This window comes from Euprymna scolopes, chromosome 28, assembly GCF_053919585.1.
Source record: "Euprymna scolopes isolate OS-2025 chromosome 28, ASM5391958v1, whole genome shotgun sequence".
Lineage (NCBI taxonomy): Eukaryota > Metazoa > Mollusca > Cephalopoda > Sepiida > Sepiolidae > Euprymna > Euprymna scolopes.
The window spans coordinates 31,254,894-31,273,503 of NC_136509.1; the positions used below are offsets into that span (position 1 = coordinate 31,254,894).

The window sequence follows — 18,610 nt, forward strand, 5'->3', positions numbered from 1 at the left end:
TTCATAATTAATTTAAAATTTATAGTTCTTACAAATAAATTTAATTAATTAATAATTAATTTAAAATTAATAATTTTAAAGAAAACTTCTTACAAATGAATTTAATTAATTCATAATTAATTTAAAATTAATAATTTAAAAGAAAAATTCTTAGAATTGGACTGTTGATCACTTGATTATTATTTTCAGTGTTCCAAATGATGTAAGACCCAGAGATACCTTTAGAATAGAATATCATTCAAACATGGTAGTGTTTGAATATATGGTTAAGTGGCAGTTTTAGTCATTTAGAACTGCTTTACAGCTTCACCGCTCAAGATTTGACCTTTGCGATTTCTAGCAAACTATTAAGCCAAATTTGGGTGTAAACATTTTAAATGTTACATAAAGGGTAATCAGACGTGCAGCAAGCTTTTAAATCAGTTTTTGGGCGAAAATTTTGCTGCTTGAACTTGTCAGAGTTGAAAGATTCGACCTTTGCAGGCTCTACCAAATTCCTCCGCCAATTTTGGATCTAAACACTTGAAATTTTAGATGTAGGTTACTTGGACATGGGTCAAACATTTTAATTTAATTTGAGCCCAAAACAATAAATCTTAATGGGTCAAAATTGGGAACAAATGTTTTTTAAAATTGACGTTTGCGGTCTCTACCAACTTTTCTCTATGGTAGTTAAGGAAGCCTATGATACAGAAAGGCATTACTGTACATATTCACACTTTTTAATATATACATATGCACATAAAGTTATGAACAGTGCATAGAGCCCGAGCAAAGCCGGGCAGAACTGCTAGTTTATATATATATATATATATATATTAAAAAAAAAAAAACTTTCACTGCTTTTCCGGTTTTTTTTTTTTTTTTTTTTAAACCTTATTTTGCTTGATTCCTCCAGCCTTGACAGACGTGTTTTAAATATTCTTTCCAGTGCTTTTTCTTTTAATGATTTGGAATTCATTCCATTAGCGATTTTTTCCAAGGAACTCTGCCTTTTGGATCATTTTGGACCATTTGGAACTTACCCATTGGATTGGAAATTTTTAATTCGACCGTTTTGGATTTTACCATTCTTGGATTTTTTATCCTTCACCGGACTATCCATTCATGTGAAATCTTTTTATCATTTTTCTTTTACCTCCTATTCCCCTTACCTCACCCTTTTTTTTAACCAAGTAAGATCTGTGACTTACTTGTGGTTTCATTAGATACTTTTACTTGCAAAATCCGATCCTGCATTTTGCTAATTACTGCCCTCTGATGAGAAGGAGAGTATTTCTTCGAAACTCCGTGGATTAACGACTATCCACTTATCTTGTACTTCCTTTTTAAAATTAAATCTGTTTTTAACTCTTTTTCAAGATGTCTTTTAACATGTTTTATTAATCATTTGTTCATATATATATATATATATATATATATATATATATATATATATATAGAATGCAATCATGAAAGGAAGACGAAAATTCATAATTAAAACGTTAAAATAAAGTCAGCGTTTAAAATAAAGTTATTAATGAAGATAAAAATATTAGTTATTAATGCAGATAAAAATATTAGTTATTAATGCAGATAAAAATATTAGTTATTAATGCAGATAAAAATATTAGTTATTGATGCAGATAAAAATATTAGTTATTGATGCAGATAAAAATATTAGTTATTGATGCAGATAAAAATATTAGTTATTAATGCAGATAAAAATATTAGTTATTAATGCAGATAAAAATATTAGTTATTAATGCAGATAAAAATATTAGTTATTAATGCAAATACAAATCTTAGTTATTAATGCAGATAAAAATATTAGTTATGAATGCAGATAAAAATATTAGTTATTAATGCAGATAAAAATATTAGTTATCAATGCAGATATAAATATTAGTTATCAATGCAGATAAAAATATTAGTTATTGATGCAGATAAAAATATTAGTTATTGATGCAGATAAAAATATTAGTTATTAATGCAGATAAAAATATTAGTTATTAATGCAGATAAAAATATTAGTTATTAATGCAGATAAAAATATTAGTTATTAATGCAAATACAAATCTTAGTTATTAATGCAGATAAAAATATTAGTTATTAATGCAGATAAAAATATTAGTTATTAATGCAGATAAAAATATTAGTTATTAATGCAAATACAAATCTTAGTTATTAATGCAGATAAAAATATTAGTTATTAATGCAGATAAAAATATTAGTTATTAATGCAGATAAAAATATTAGTTATCAATGCAGATATAAATATTAGTTATTGATGCAGATAAAAATATTAGTTATTAATGCAGATAAAAATATTAGTTATTGATGCAGATAAAAATATTAGTTATTAATGTAGATAAAAATATTAGTTATTAATGAAGATAAAAATATTAGTTATTAATGCAGATAAAAATATTAGTTATTGATGCAGATAAAAATATTAGTTATTGATGCAGATAAAAATATTAGTTATTAATGCAGATAAAAATATTAGTTATTAATGCAGATAAAAATATTAGTTATTGATGCAGATAAAAATATTAGTTATTGATGCAGATAAAAATATTAGTTATTAATGCAGATAAAAATATTAGTTATTTACGTTTTATATATGTATATATATGTATATATATGTGTGTATATATGCATATATATGTGTATATATGTATGTATATATATGTATATATGTATGTATATATATGTATAGAGAAAATAAAATATATGTATATATATATGCATATATATGTATATATATATGTAGGTATATATATCTATATATGTATATGTATGTATATATGTATATGTATGTATATATGTATATGTATATATGTATATGTATATATATATGTATATATATGTATATATGTATATATATATGTATATATATGTATATATATGTATATATGTATGTGTATATATATATGTATATATATGTATATATATATGAGTAGTTTTTTTTTTTGTTTATATCCGTTAGAAGCGCTTAGTGAAATTTGAAGAATAAAATACGTATAAATACGTTGGAAGCCAAAGACGGCAATGCGAAATTTTTTATAAAATAAACGAGTGTTTATTTTTTAAGAAATATATTTCGGAGTAAGACTCCTTTGTCAATCTTTTTTTTTCTCTTTTTCTTCGACATGGTCTAGAGTGGAAGATAGTTTGATGAAGAGTCCATGTGATGTTGTTAACTGCGGGGGGTGGGGGTTATTAAGCCGGATAGATGACACATGGTCGTGCATTTTGAAAATCTGCATAGTTTTTTTGTTTAAATCCGTTAGAAATATATTTCGGAGTAAGACTCCTGTGTCAATCTTAATATATATATATATATATATATATATATATATATATATATATATATATATATATATATATATATATATATACACATATGTATATATGTATGTATATATATGTATTTATGTATGTATATATGTATGCATATATATGTATATGTATGTATATATATGTATGTATGTATGCATATATATGTATGTATATATATGTATATGTATGTATATATATGTATGTATGTATATATGTCTGTATGTATGTATATATGTATGTATGTATATATATATGTATGTATGTATATATATGTATATATGCATGTATATATGTATGTATGTATATATATGCATATATATATATATGTATATATGTATGTATGTATATATGTATATATGTATGTATATATATATGTATCTATGTATATATATGTATAGCTATATATATGTATTATATATATATGTAAATATATGGATGTATATATATGTATGTATATATATGTATGCATATATATATATGTATGTATGTATATATGTATGTGTATATATGTATATATATGTATACTAGCAGAAGTACCCATCGTTGACTGGGTTCAAAAACAGCCTACAGGAAATGGACTGTGATTGATGAAAGTAGGATATGTTATGAAAAGGAGGGGGTTGTAAAGAGATAGGTTTTGATACTCAAAGATTTTACGCTAAGAAAAATATGATGAAAGTAAAGATAATTTTTGCGAAAATATATTTTTTTATATCAACTTGGTTTCCATTTGTAGTCAAGAGTGACCAACAAAATGATGTTTCCTTACACAGAGAAAATGTTATATATATAATAATATAAATATGCAAGAAATAAATGTTATTATAGTCAATAAAAGTTACTTTTATGGTAGAAAAGTTCATTGGTTTGTATTTTTAAGTAGTTCGTAAAAAAATTTTTTTTTAATTCACGAACCGGTTTAAAAAAAATCAAAATGGCAGCGACTTTTAAATGGAGAGCCCCGTTTTCAATTTGAAGGAGGGGCACCTGAGCATTTTGTGTTAACAATTTAAGAGAGTTCCATCCACGTAAGGAATATTTATAAACATATTTTAATGTTTTCCGTTATTTTGTGCTTGAGGAACATTCGATTATGGCATGTGTAGTTTATGTAAAAATCCATTTAAGTAGGTATCGCCTCAAATTTCGTTTTAATTTCGGTTCGCTGAAATTATTTCAAGTAAAGAGCATATAAAACTATTTCAAAAAAAAAAAAACATGAACTGAACCTTTATTGACTATGGTAACATTTATTTCTTGTATATTTATTTTTTTGGGTAGTTGTTTGTTGGCTTTTCTGCTCTACACTCATACTAAATAATATCGACGAAATATCGAAAAACAAAGAAACAAAAACAGTTTTGAAAAATGAAGCTTTACTTACTTTAGTAAAATAATCCGAAACAGCAAAATGGGATATTAAAAAGAAAACACGTAATTACTTTAGTTTTTTAAAGCAAAGAATCGATATAAATGTGAATAAGAAGAAAATGGCGCCCTTTTAAAGCAGAACAACTTTGTTTCAGTTTTACAGTATTGAACGGTGTAGTATTGCGCCGTCGGATTCAGGTTTGTACTATTGTAATGTAAAGAACACGAAGAAAGGGTTGTTATCAACTGAATTCCTTCCAGTACACTCACAAAACAAAAGCTTAAACAGATATATAAATAAAAATAAAAAGGTTATGTAAATGTTTTTAAAAAGACACATAATAACGTGAGCAGGATTTTTTCCTTCTTTTGACACGATAACAAGTAACGTTCTTATTTTTTATCTATTTTCGAAAGAGTGCCACGTGCAAGTGGAGAAGGAAAAAAACAGAGTTATGCAAAATTTGTGTCGAGAATTGTCTAAAGTTCTGTCTTTTTTTTTGTGGCTTTCACTTCAATAAGAGCGTGAATTTATGAGGTGAATTTATTCGACACAATATGATTCAACTCAAAAAAATAAATAAAAGCTAACGTGAATTAAGATTAAAGTTAAGGTGTTATTGTTAAACTTTGTGACATATTTACATTCTATGGAGGTCAAGCGTTAACGAACACCCAATAATTTTATTATACCATATTTCTTCAAACTGAAACATAATTATCAAAGTATACTTACGCAAATAGATATGAAAAGTCTTTGTTAAAGTTTGTGTGATATTTCCATGGAGTATAGGCGCGAACGCAGACCCCACAATTTTATTATATCATCCCTATCTAAGTTGAAACATACTTATCAAAGTATTCTTATGTACATCTATATCAAAAACACTTGTAAACGTTCTTTTTTTCATTTTTTATTTCCATACTTTGAGGGCCAGGCACAAACGCAGACCCCACAATTTTTATAAACCACTGTTCTGCCAGATCAAACATACTACTTCCTGATCCTCGATACATCTTCTATCATTATATGTAATCAGTTTTTTAAAATAGTTAACCATATAGGAGCCTATTCGTGACCACACACACACAGATGTTCAGATTTATATTATAGATATATATGTATATATATGTATATGTATATATATATATATATGTAAATATATATGAATGTATATATATGTATATATATATAAATGTATATATATGTGTATATATGTGTATATTTATGTAAGTATATATGTATATATGTGTATATATATGTAAATATATGTATGTATATGTATATACATATATATTATGATTGCAACGTTTTTTCAGATGAGTGCCACTCCCTCAGGCACTGAAAGTCCATGAGCCGAAAATGACTTTAGTCCTGCCGGCGAAATTCACACGCTGAAACAGACATGACACTGAAGACTGTCACTAGTATACATACATATATATACATGCACGCATACATACATATATACACATACATACACATACACACATACATATAACACATATGCATACATACATACATGCATACACAATACATAATACACATACATATACATACATAAACATACACAAGACGGTCAATGGCATAGATACATATATATATAAATGCAAATATACATATATACACATACACACATACATATCTGTAAACATACACACATATATACATATATACATACACAATGCATAATACACATACATACATATACATACACACACGCATACATACACATGTACATACATATAAATACACATACACACATACATACATATACACATATGTACACATATATATACATACACTTACCTACATATACATACACATACAGAAATATGCACTCATACACAAACATGCACATACATACACATATACATGCATACATATACATACATATACACATGCATATCTACACATACACACACACATGCATATATGCACATACATACAAACAATATATATTCATATATACATACACACACATACATATATGCATACATATACACATATACACATAGATATTCACACATATACATACACCCGTACATGAACATACATACACCTATAATGATGGCAGATCAATTATTACATGCTTCCTGCATTTCAGGCCTACACGCGTTACAACTTTTCCATGGCTGAGGGAGTATCTATACAAAGATGATGTTACAGAGGTTTAGCTTTGTACGACAGCTAAATCTCTCCTGGATCAAAATGTTGACATCCAGCAACAAGCAAGAGCAAGATAGCCAGCAACAAGTCAAGCTGCAGACCAGCCTAATGTGGGTACTGGTCTCCCACTTTATGTATATATATATATGTATATATATATATATATATATATATATATATATATATATATATATATATATATGGCCATGGTCAGTAATGCTACACATCTAAAACAAAATTAGGTTTAAGACTTCAAAAATTCATACTAGAATTGTCCACATGAGCCTATCGTGCAATGAATAAAGGTTTTGATTAACTATCAGCTTTAAGTAAAAATCTTCCAGAGGTTGAAAGTTCTTTCATCACTGTACCTGATTATAACTAAGAAAAATATAATAATTAACATTCTTACTCAGTCATGACTGATGGAATGAGAACAATCCACCCCCAGTAGATTGAAAACAGGGTTCAGTTTAAAATTTCATTTACCTTTCCCAAGTTCGACATAAAGATTCCTAATTTGTATTATTTGGATTCTTCAGACTACTGTTCTCAGCTTGACCATTATTTTTTGCAACAGTTTGGTTGATGTAACCTCCAAACTTCTTCAAGTGTATCTTGTCGCACTCTGGAATCTTTTCTGCCAAACTCCGGAATCTGCATTAAATTTCAAACATCACCATTTATTTAATCCACAGGGTTAGCAAGTACTTTATCTACTATGCCATGGGTCCTTGCGGAACCACGACATAGTGGATAAAGTACTTGGTATAATTCAGTTGTAAGTTACATTCTTCTATAGATTAATGGTTCAATCCTCAGTGCGTGTAACACTCAAAATACAATTTTGACTTACTTAAAAATTCTATCCATTCATGGCTGATAGAACAAGAGCATGCTACCTCTGTGTTTTAAATAAAGGGTTCCGTTTGAAATTCTGTGCAGATTTCTGAATTCAACATAAAAATTCCCGAGTTCAGGAAGATGCTTCTGAAGAAGTTCAGATGTGACATTTGTCGAAACGTCATAAAAACAATAATCAAGTATGAATAGTACAAATAATTGGCTTCCTTTTCATTGTTTTCCATTTTTATTTCTGCCTGGCTATTAAACGTTTTTTTGTTTGTTTTGTTTCTATACAGTTTTTTACCAATTTATATGATGCTGCCACGGAACAATTTTTTTTTTTTGGCCATAAACTCCAAACAGGTTTTTTCTGACTAAACCAAGAACTTGAGATGATGTTGAATCTCTGCTTAAACCATTGTGAAGATTCTTCAGAAACAAAGTTAATGGCGGACTGTTTTGAATGATGATCACTGAATGGCAATCTGTTTTGAATGATGGTCACTTGTCAGATGTCGCTAATTTTGTTTCACTTGTAAAGCTGATGCTGAGTTGTCTGGGAAATGTATCTTTCGACAATAGCTTGGATATTCTCTACCAGTTCTAATCAAAAGCAGAACATCTTTTGTGATTTTTTTAAACAATTTTTTAGATTCTTCATAATATTTCCTTGATTTTTATTTTATGTTGTACTTCGGTTAGACAGTTCATAAGTCGGTTAGTCAGTTAAAATGTCGATTATTCAGTTGATATGTTGGTTAGTTGATAGGCTTGTTAGTCAACGGATTGGTCGGTTAGTCAGTGGATAAGTCTGTTAGTCAGTTCATAAGTCAATTAGTCAGTTAATTAGTTAGTTAATAAGTCTGTTAGTCAGTTGATAGGTCAATTAGTTAGTAAATAGTTGAATAGTTAGTTAATAAGTCGGTTAGTCAGTTGATTAGTTGGTTAAGCAGTTGATAAGATAGTTAGTTGAGTCTCTAGGTACGTTTCACTCAGATTTGTCTTTTTAAATTACAATAGTTTTAAAACAATTATGTCTTCTTTTCAGAACGTTAAATACAAGATGAAAAAAAGGCAAATTCACACAATTTTCTTATTTCAATTCAAGCTAGGCCAAAAAGCTGCTAAAACAGCTTGCAACATCACCAAAGTGTTTGGCTCAGGAATCTCTACTGAACAAAGCACAATGGTGGTTTAAGAAATTTTGTGGCAGCAACGAAAGTCTTGAAGATATTGAGCATAGTGGTCGGCCATTGCATGTTGACAATTAAGAGCCTTAGTCGAAGCCAATCCATGCACACCTGTCCGAGAACTTCTGAATTAGATGTAACGTATATGATCATTTCCAACCACTTGAGAGAGATTGAAAAGACAAAAGAAAACTTGATAAATTGGTGCCTCACAAGTTGAACCACAACCAACGAATTGAACTATGAAACTGCCTCATCCGCCATACTCTCCAAACCTCTTACCTACCGATTACCACTTCTTCAAGCAACTCTGACAACGTTCTGTGTGAGAAATGCTTAAAAAAGCTAAGCAATATCAAAAACACCTTCAGCGACGTCATCGCCACCAGAATGCAAGATTTTTACGTTACTGGCATAAATAAACTTGTTTTGCATTAGCAAAAGTGTGTTAATTCTGATGGTGGTTATTTCGATTAATAAAGTATAGTTTGAGCCGAGATATTCACATCTGAATTTAAAAGTTAAAACTCGCAAACACTTTCTTGTCAACCTGATAGTTAGAACCTACTACTCGATTGTATGCTCCAAAGACTCACGTATAAGTCCTAATTATGAAAAATATAAAAAAGGGAGATATTTTGAAAATTACTCAGACGTCAGAGACCACCATACCATAACCACTTATTCTCTGCATGTTGCTGCCAAGTATAGATATAAACACCCTGATTGTAAGTTTGAATTTAAAAGTTAAAAACTGCAAGAACTTTCTTGTCAATCTGGTAATCAGTTGATAGAGTAGGAAGTTAGTCACTGATTGTCATAGCAGTCTGTTGATAGACAGGTCAGGCAGTTAGTCAGTTAATATCTTGGTTAGTGAGCTGATAGGCTGGTTAGTCAATTGGGAGCTTGGTTAGTCAGTTCAGATGTCGTTCAGTCAGTCAATCATTAGGCAGTTTTTTGATTGGTCCGTCAGTTTCTGGGCAGGCAGATCAATTGTTAGGTGGTTTTTAAGCAGGTAAATTATTTGATATGTCAGTCAGTTATACTGTTGATAGGTCAGTCAATGAGTTGATAAGCAGGTTGTGTGGTCAATTTGTAGGTCAGTTAGTTGACATAATAATCAGGGAATAGGTTGATCAGTTAAAAATATATTAATCCATTGATTGTGACAATCTGAATAAGTTTAGATTTTAGATTGCTTGAAAAGTTTGGAAGTTATTGAAAAAAATTAAGCTTGACAGACTGTTTTCATTGGTCTGTCACTCTCATCTTAATAAATTATTTTTTTAGAGATTTTTTATTTTCAATAATTTTGTTCTCTTGTTTCGTTTTTTACAATTTTTTGCAATGATTATTTAATAATTTTGTTTTCTTTATTTTAGGAAGATTTTTGTTATCACTCTGTTATTTCGATGTTTAAAAAAATATATTTTTTTTTTTTAGAATGTTTTTAAAAATGATTATTGAAGAAAAGATTTCTTTTTTTTTTAATTCATATTTTCTGTTCTTAATTTTTATTTTCTTTTCGAGGGGGATATTTGTTTTTGCATTATCAATAATTTTTCTATTTTAGAAAATTTTCTTTAAATAATCGATTATTTTGTTTTTCTTTTGGTTTTATTTTATTTTTGATTTTAGTAATTTTGTCGCTACTTTTTGGTTTATGATAAAAACATTTTTTAATAATTTTCGTTTTTATGCAATAATTTTATTTTTACTTAATAATTTCCTTTTTTTTCTTGTTTGTTTTAGAATTAAAAAATATTTGGAATAATTGCCCTTCTTTCTAGCAATTTTCTTTTCTTTGAATAATTATCCTTTTTTTTTTCGTTTTCATATTGGATACCCCCTAAAAAAAAAAAACAAAAAAAAAACAATAATGTCCACTGTTTATGACATGCGATATCCGAAAATAACAACCATCTACATTTCTGCAGTAATCCTTCATTCCTTGGTCTTTAAATTCTTCTTATTTTCTGTTACTTTTTTTTTTCGTGTGATTTCATCATGATGGCAGCCATTCTATTCCAAAGTAATGTCTTTCGGATGTTCTTGCCATTTCTTTAGCTGGTCCCATTCTGGAATTTTATTGCCAGAATTCTTTAAATTGGATTTTTCACCTGTTCTCAAAGAGACAATATTCTTTTCCTTTTTTTATTTTCTCTCATTCTTTTTTTTTTTTCTTATGGCAACTCTTTCTACTCCATTGGCCATTTCAGTTCATTCTTTAAGCCGAACCATTTCCATGCTGCATACTACAGAAAATGTAATCAGTATTTTATGACAGGAATTACCATTTTTAGTTCCCTGGTGTGTTAACTTTTTCTTTTTTTTTTTGTTTTTTTACAAAAGTTTATTGTTTTTATTTCTTTTTCGTTTCCTTGTGTTTTATAGTTTTTTTTAAATTCTCATTTGTTTTATTTTTATTTTTTTTTATATATATGATTTTTATTTTTATTTTTTTTATATATATGATTTTTATTGTATTTTTTTATATATATGATTTTTATTGTATTTTGACCTAAGTTACATCAATCTGCATATTTATATTCTCTTTGTTTGTCCGTTCTACGTTTTATCAGAAACTACTGGGCCAATCTGGCTAAAGTTTTGTATAGATCTTTGTTACAATAAAGTGTAGCGAACTAAGTATTATGATATCCGTCTGATACACAGTTAGGGATTAATAGGGATTAGTCATCACAATACCACATTTACACTAGAAGTTTTCTTTGAAATTACTGGGTCGATTTGGCCTAAATTTTGTATGCACCTTTGTTATTATACGATCCAACAGAATAAGTATTATGTTATCTCTTCAATAAATAGGTTGATAAGGATTAGTATTTAATGCTAACATGAGTACAAATTTAGCCACATTCAATCAATTTGGCATAAAACGATCATTCTAAGTCAACAGGATATAACTTTTTTTTTTTTTGCATTTTTAGGCACTAAAAAGTCTAGTATATATCGCATCCTTATCTTGTTACCTAGCACCTCCCCTCCTCTTCTGATGAGAAGCATTAGGCTTCAAAATGCCTGGTATAAAGAGTTCTCATAATCTCTGTATACTATATAGTTGTTTCAAATTGATCAATAAATCTATATGCATGAGTATATATTTTTCTACTATCAATATATTTTACTCTTAAATCTAAGCTCCACCTGAATGTTGAGCTTTATATTATATCGAAAAGTTTCTATTTAAAGAATTTTTATACATTTCTTTGATCCCCTTATATATATATATATATATATATATATATATATATATATATATATATATATACTTTTTTATATATATTGTACAAAACGCCTTGAATACTGAAAAGAAACTCTCATAGTTTCACCAAAAACGTCATCTGTAATATCCATATAGAGTAAACAATTATTTCAGCCTACCACCAAGATATTTATTATATTCATAATGTATGAATGTATTTTTTTTTCTTTGTACATAAGAGAATAGAACGAAGGTGGAAATTATCGCTTTATTCTATTCTCGTATATACGAGGGGCGTGCAATAAGTAATGCCCCTGACTCACTTCCAGTTGTCTGATCTAGCTGAAATTTTGCATGTGCAAGGATTTATATATCCATGGGTTATGTGGCAAATTACAACTATGAACTAATTGTGGTTTCTGTTTTACAGGTGTTTGAACTGAGTCAGGTGTGAAATGGAGCCTGTTGAATGTCGAGCATTGATCTGGTTTTTGTATTTGAAAGGATGCACACCACAGGAGACTTTTGATGAAATGAAAGAAACTTATGGTGATAATGCCCCATCATATGACCTTGTAAAGCGCTGGCACTGTGAATTCAAACATGGCCGGAAGTCTGTGGAAACAGCTCCCAGATCAGGTCGCCCCCCCCTTCTGCCATTGATGAGGCATCTGTTCGTCAAGTTGAGGCTGCCATTTTGGAATCTCGGCGCATTACTATTCGCCAAATAGCCCAAGATGTCAAGATTAGTACAGGGTCTGTGGAAACTATCATTCATGACCATTTGCATATGCATAAGGTGTGTGCCAGATGGATTCCCAGGTTGCTCACACCATTCCAGAAGCGAGAACGCGTTGAGTGCTCGAAGATGAATTTGGAGATGTGCCAAGAAGATGAGTCAAAGTTTTTCAAAAGACTGATTACACAGGATGAAACCTAGGTCCATCACTATGATCCAGAGACCAAAGCCCAGTCAATGCAGTGGAAGCACTTGGACTCACTATATATATATATATATATATATATATATATATATATATATATATATATATATATATACTTAGAGGTATAAGTGGTAAAATGTGGGATAAAAGTGCTGAATACGTTAGTAGAGCTGAATATGTTTTTGTTTTTTTTATTTTATGACCTCAAGATTAAGTTAAAATCTTAACTTTCACCATCTGACAAAAACAGACAGGGAATTCCTCTGTCTGTGGAAACAACTGTAATGGACTTAAGTAATAAGTTAATACCTTGAGGCTGTAAACAAACACACACACACACACACACACACACACACACTGCTAATTTACTAGGATGTTTATTTCTGTGGTATTGATACCAGCAGCTTTGTTTTCTATGTAAGTCTGAGTAAAGCAATAAGTCATTCCATAAATTTAGGATGACGTATTCAATGAAAGTATGCGTTGTCTTCTTTAAGAGGCGAGCTCATTAAATATGATTCTGCTCTAATATTTATTCCATCATCATAGAAGACACATTTTTATAAATAGAACTTAGAATATCTTCCAGTTCTGCAAGACACAAGGAAGTATAACTAAAAAATTGTACTAGCTGTCCTAACCCGGTGTATTCCGGGACCCATTATGTTCCAATTTATCTTGTAAATATTTTTATGCTTCTGAATTTTTTTTAATTACTTTGTAAAATTCAGTTTCTAAAGTGACACTCTTCTGGAGGTTGAAGGTTCGATCCTCATCATGCTACCTCCGTGGATTAAATAAACGGCTTCGTTACAAAGTTCCGTGCAGATTCCCAAGTTCATCAGAAAGATTCCCGAATTAGACAAGATACACCTGAAGAAGGTCGGAGGTTACATCGGTTGAAATCAAGATGAGAACAGTAGTCCAAAGAATCCAAATTATATAAAATACTTTTCGTTCTATAACTTGGTCAAGATCAAAGTGTAGTATCTGTTCTTCGGATTGCTGCACTTCCGTTTCTTGTTCTCTTTCGTCGGAGGAGAAATCCTTCACGACTGAGACAATTTTTATTTTTGTACCTTTTCTCCACATTAAAAAACGACCCTGGTGTCTAACTCTGTCCCGTGGGGAGGCATGGTAAATAGGTATAACTATGCCTTTCAGTATCCAAGCTATAAAAAAAAGCAAATAATGATGCTTATTCTTACAAAAAGAATAAGCATCATTATCCTTAGTCGTAGTTAAAACATGCATCTAGTGTAAAAACCTGTGCTGTGCTTTGTATTGTGGCATCTGCACTGACAAGGATTAGCAATAATAGCAAAAAGTGTGGTTGGTTCTACACAAAGCCTTCACCACTATAAACAAATCATCTGTGTGGATTTCCGAACAACTTAGTTGTTGTGGCGGAAGCTTATGCATCGAAAGCAACGGGAGAGTCCATATATATGTATATATACATAATTTGTCATCAACATACAGTACTGTTTCGTTGTATCACAACTCATCAGTGCGGCTAGACAAACACTTTTCCCTTAGCCGGGGATCGAACCTACAACCGTCGCGTTGACAGTCGACAGCCCTAACCACTTGGCTACGAATCAGTGCTGTAAATATTTCTCCTCGAGTGTGTATTAAATCCACGCTCGCCCGTCGCAGACAGTGCTCAAACCATCATTTGTTTACAAGCAAATAAATAGTGAGCTTCGCTTTAATTGCTTAAATACACGTCGGGTGAAAATATATTTACAAAGTGCTCAACCCTTGCAAATTATTACTTGTTTTCGTCTTTCTTCCTCAACACCGACTACATTCCATTCCTCGCAGTGTGATTGCCTTCTTCATCTCTTGTAAAGTTTGATTTGTCATTGTAAATGCTATTTTGTTCCAAATTGAATGCATACTGGAAAGAACTCAAATGCTTACCAGACATTTTTTTTTTTTACAGAGGAAAATCAAATTTTAATGAGATCTATCGTACCCTGGCCATCTTGCCTATTTCACGGATGAGGAGGAGGGGGCACCAAAGGAGATAATTCCATCACCGCTTAAAGTTTGCCAAAATTTGACGAGATTATGTTGAAACATGGACAGAAAAAATAGATAGACAAATATTTTAGTTTTTTTACATTTTACAAAGTCCTCTGTTTTTTTTTAAATCCCTTTTCATTTTGTTCTTTGTCAACCCCCTTTTCATTTAAAGACACCCTCCTCCTCGTCCATGAATAGGCAAGATATCTGCGAGATAATTGATCTCATTAAAGTTTGATTTTCATCTGTAAAAAAAAAAAACTGTTTGATCAAATTAAGTAATTTTTTTTGTGAGATAACAGGTATGTACAATTTAATTTTTTTTTCCAATATTTTTATTATTTGACATCTTGATTGAACAAAACAAGACCTATTTTCTTTATCTCCAACAATGATAAATTAGTAACACTGTCTTCTTCCATTTATTTATTTTTTTTTTTTGCTTTCTGAATAATTTACTTTCATTTTTAATTTAATTTTCTTCCAATTATATATATATACATATTATTATTATTATTATTATTATAATTATACTTTTTTAATACCTACAGACACTAGTGTTTCATCTTTTCGAGATTCATCAGTGCAGGGTATCACAATTACAGCCGGTCGGGAGATTCAATATATATATATATATATATATATATATATATATATATATATATATATATATAGTTTACTTGCATTAAGGGGGTTGACAAAGAACAAAATGAAAAGGGATTTTAAAAAAAACAGAGGACTTTGTAAAATGTAAAAAAACTAAAATATTTGTCTATCTATTTTTTCTGTCCATGTTTCAACATAATCTCGTCAAATTTTGGCAAACTTTAAGCGGTGATGGAATTATCTCCTTTGGTGCCCCCTCCTCCTCGTCTGTGAAATAGGCAAGATGGCCAGGGTACGATAGATCTCATTAAAATTTGATTTTCCTCTGTAAAAAAAAAATGTCTGGTAAGCATTTGAGTTCTTTCCAGTATGCATTCAATTTGGAACAAAATAGCATTTACAATGACAAATCAAACTTTAGAAGAGATTAAGAAGGCAATCACAATGCGAGGAATGGAATGTAGTCGGTGTTGAGGAAGAAAGACGAAAACAAGTAATAATTTGCAAGGGTTGAGCACTTTGTAAATATATTTTCACCCCGACGTGTATTTAATTTGACTGCTGTTTTGATTCCAGAGGGAATCCATGTTTGCTCTATTGTTACATATACACACAAAACCTGTTTTTTTGTTGCATTGAAACAGTTGAATCATAAATATCTTGAATCATGAATATCTTGAATCATGAATATCTTGAATCCTAAATATCTTGAATCATGGATATCTTGAATCATGACTATCTTGAATCTTGACTATCTTGAATCTTGACTATCTTGAATCTTTACTATCTTGAATCTTGACTATCTTGAATCATGACTATCTTGAATCTTGACTATCTTGAATCTTGACTATCTTGAATCATGACTATCTTGAATCATGACTATCTTGAATCATGACTATCTTGAATCTTGACTATCTTGAACCTTGACTATCTTGAATCATGACTATCTTGAATCATGACTATCTTGAATCATGACTATCTTGAATCATGACTATCTTGAATCATGACTATCTTGAATCATGACTATCTTGAATCATGACTATCTTGAATCATGACTATCTTGAATCATGACTATCTTGAATCTTGATTATCTTGATTCTTGACTATCTTGAATCTTGACTATCTTGAATCTTGACTATCTTGAATCTTGACTATCTTGAATCTTGACTATCTTGAATCTTGACTATCTTGAATCATGACTATCTTGAATCATGACTATCTTGAATCATGACTATCTTGAATCATGACTAACTTGAATCATGACTATCTTGAATCATGACTATCTTGAATCTTGACTATCTTGAATCTTGACTATCTTGAATCTTGACTATCTTGAATCATGACTATCTTGAATCATGACTATCTTGAATCTTGACTATCTTGAATCATGACTATCTTGAATCATGACTATCTTGAATCATGACTATCTTGAATCTTGACTATCTTGAATCTTGACTATCTTGAATCTTGACTATCTTGAATCATGACTATCTTGAATCATGACTATCTTGAATCATGACTATCTTGAATCATGACTATCTTGAATCCTAAATATGTTGTTGTTTTGACTGTGAACAAATGCAACATCCTTGTTTTTTTTTATAAAGAAATCACCACTTATCAAGGCCCGGAGACCTCTCAAGAATAAGGGTCAATGAGTGTACAGTGATCAAAGGGAACACATTAGTAGTGGAAAGTTGGTAAATTGGATTACTTAAGGGAATGGCTCATCAAGAATTTGTTCACATTGGACTTGAAGACAACCATATTGTAGTCAGTTGGAAAGCAGGAAAACAGAACAGAGTTCCAGAGACGTGCAGTTCTAAGAAAGAAGCTTTGTACATGGAATCTAAATTTAGGTTTCGGCACAGATAAAAAGTGGGGGAAATTATTGATAGTGGTTTCAAATAGACGAGTGTTTTTCATGAAAGTCAGAGGCCAGGAGTGGACCATAGATTGGAGCTCAGACGAACACTTGCCATGAAAATAATGATAAAATAAAGATAGGAAAATGTGCATGCAAAAATGGTGAATTATACTGTCTTCTGATATCTCATATAACTTTAATTTATGATTGGACAAAATAAAAAAGGTCTGACTTTTAGGTGAAATTAGAATTTATTAGATCAACATAGTCTCCTTCTTGAGTAATACACTGATTCTAACACTTTTCTAGCAATTTGATGCTGTTTTTTGATGAATGATTTCCCTCTGACCTCAAAATATTCAATGTTTTTGTGTTTTTTATCAACACTGCATCACTTTGAACACATTCATGCAAAAATGTTCTCTGATATCTGATATAACTTTAGTTTCACTCAAAACGAGTTGGTTGACTTTTTTTATGTTTGCCGAGACAACTGCTGGTTTTGGGCAACCTGAGCTTCACTTTCACTTGTATGACCATGTCTAACGTACTGATGGGATGATTAATCAGAATCGGGAATCGGAAAACTCGAAACATTCTGGGGAATCAGAATAAAAAAGAATTTACACTCCTATATGTGATTAAAAAAAAAACGATTCTTTTAATGTTTTATTTGATTATTATTATCAAAAAGAAACTTTAGGCTAGTCTGAATCAAATATAATGTCAGGCATATAGCTGTTTGCATTTGAATTTATAAATCGGACATGATAGATTTATGTAGATTTGATACTTATTTTTATACAAACTCTGAATCACCTTTTTCTAAAAGACAAGTATGACCCAACTACCGAACAAGAAATCTGATGCGTAAAGGTCATTATTTAAATATATATATATATATACACACACACACACACACACACACACACACACACACACACACACATATATATGTGTGTGTGTATATATATTTGTGTGTGTGCATATATATTTGTGCGTGTATGTGTGTATATATATTTATGTGTGTATATA

General features: G+C 30.0%; 1 protein-coding gene across 3 annotated transcripts in view; it reads left to right on the top strand.

Annotated features, from left to right (window-relative positions):
• The window catches only part of LOC145249553 (katanin-interacting protein-like), a 648,058-nt gene that overhangs the window by 531,155 nt on the left and 98,293 nt on the right, over nucleotides 1-18,610 (top strand). The window lies entirely within an intron of this gene.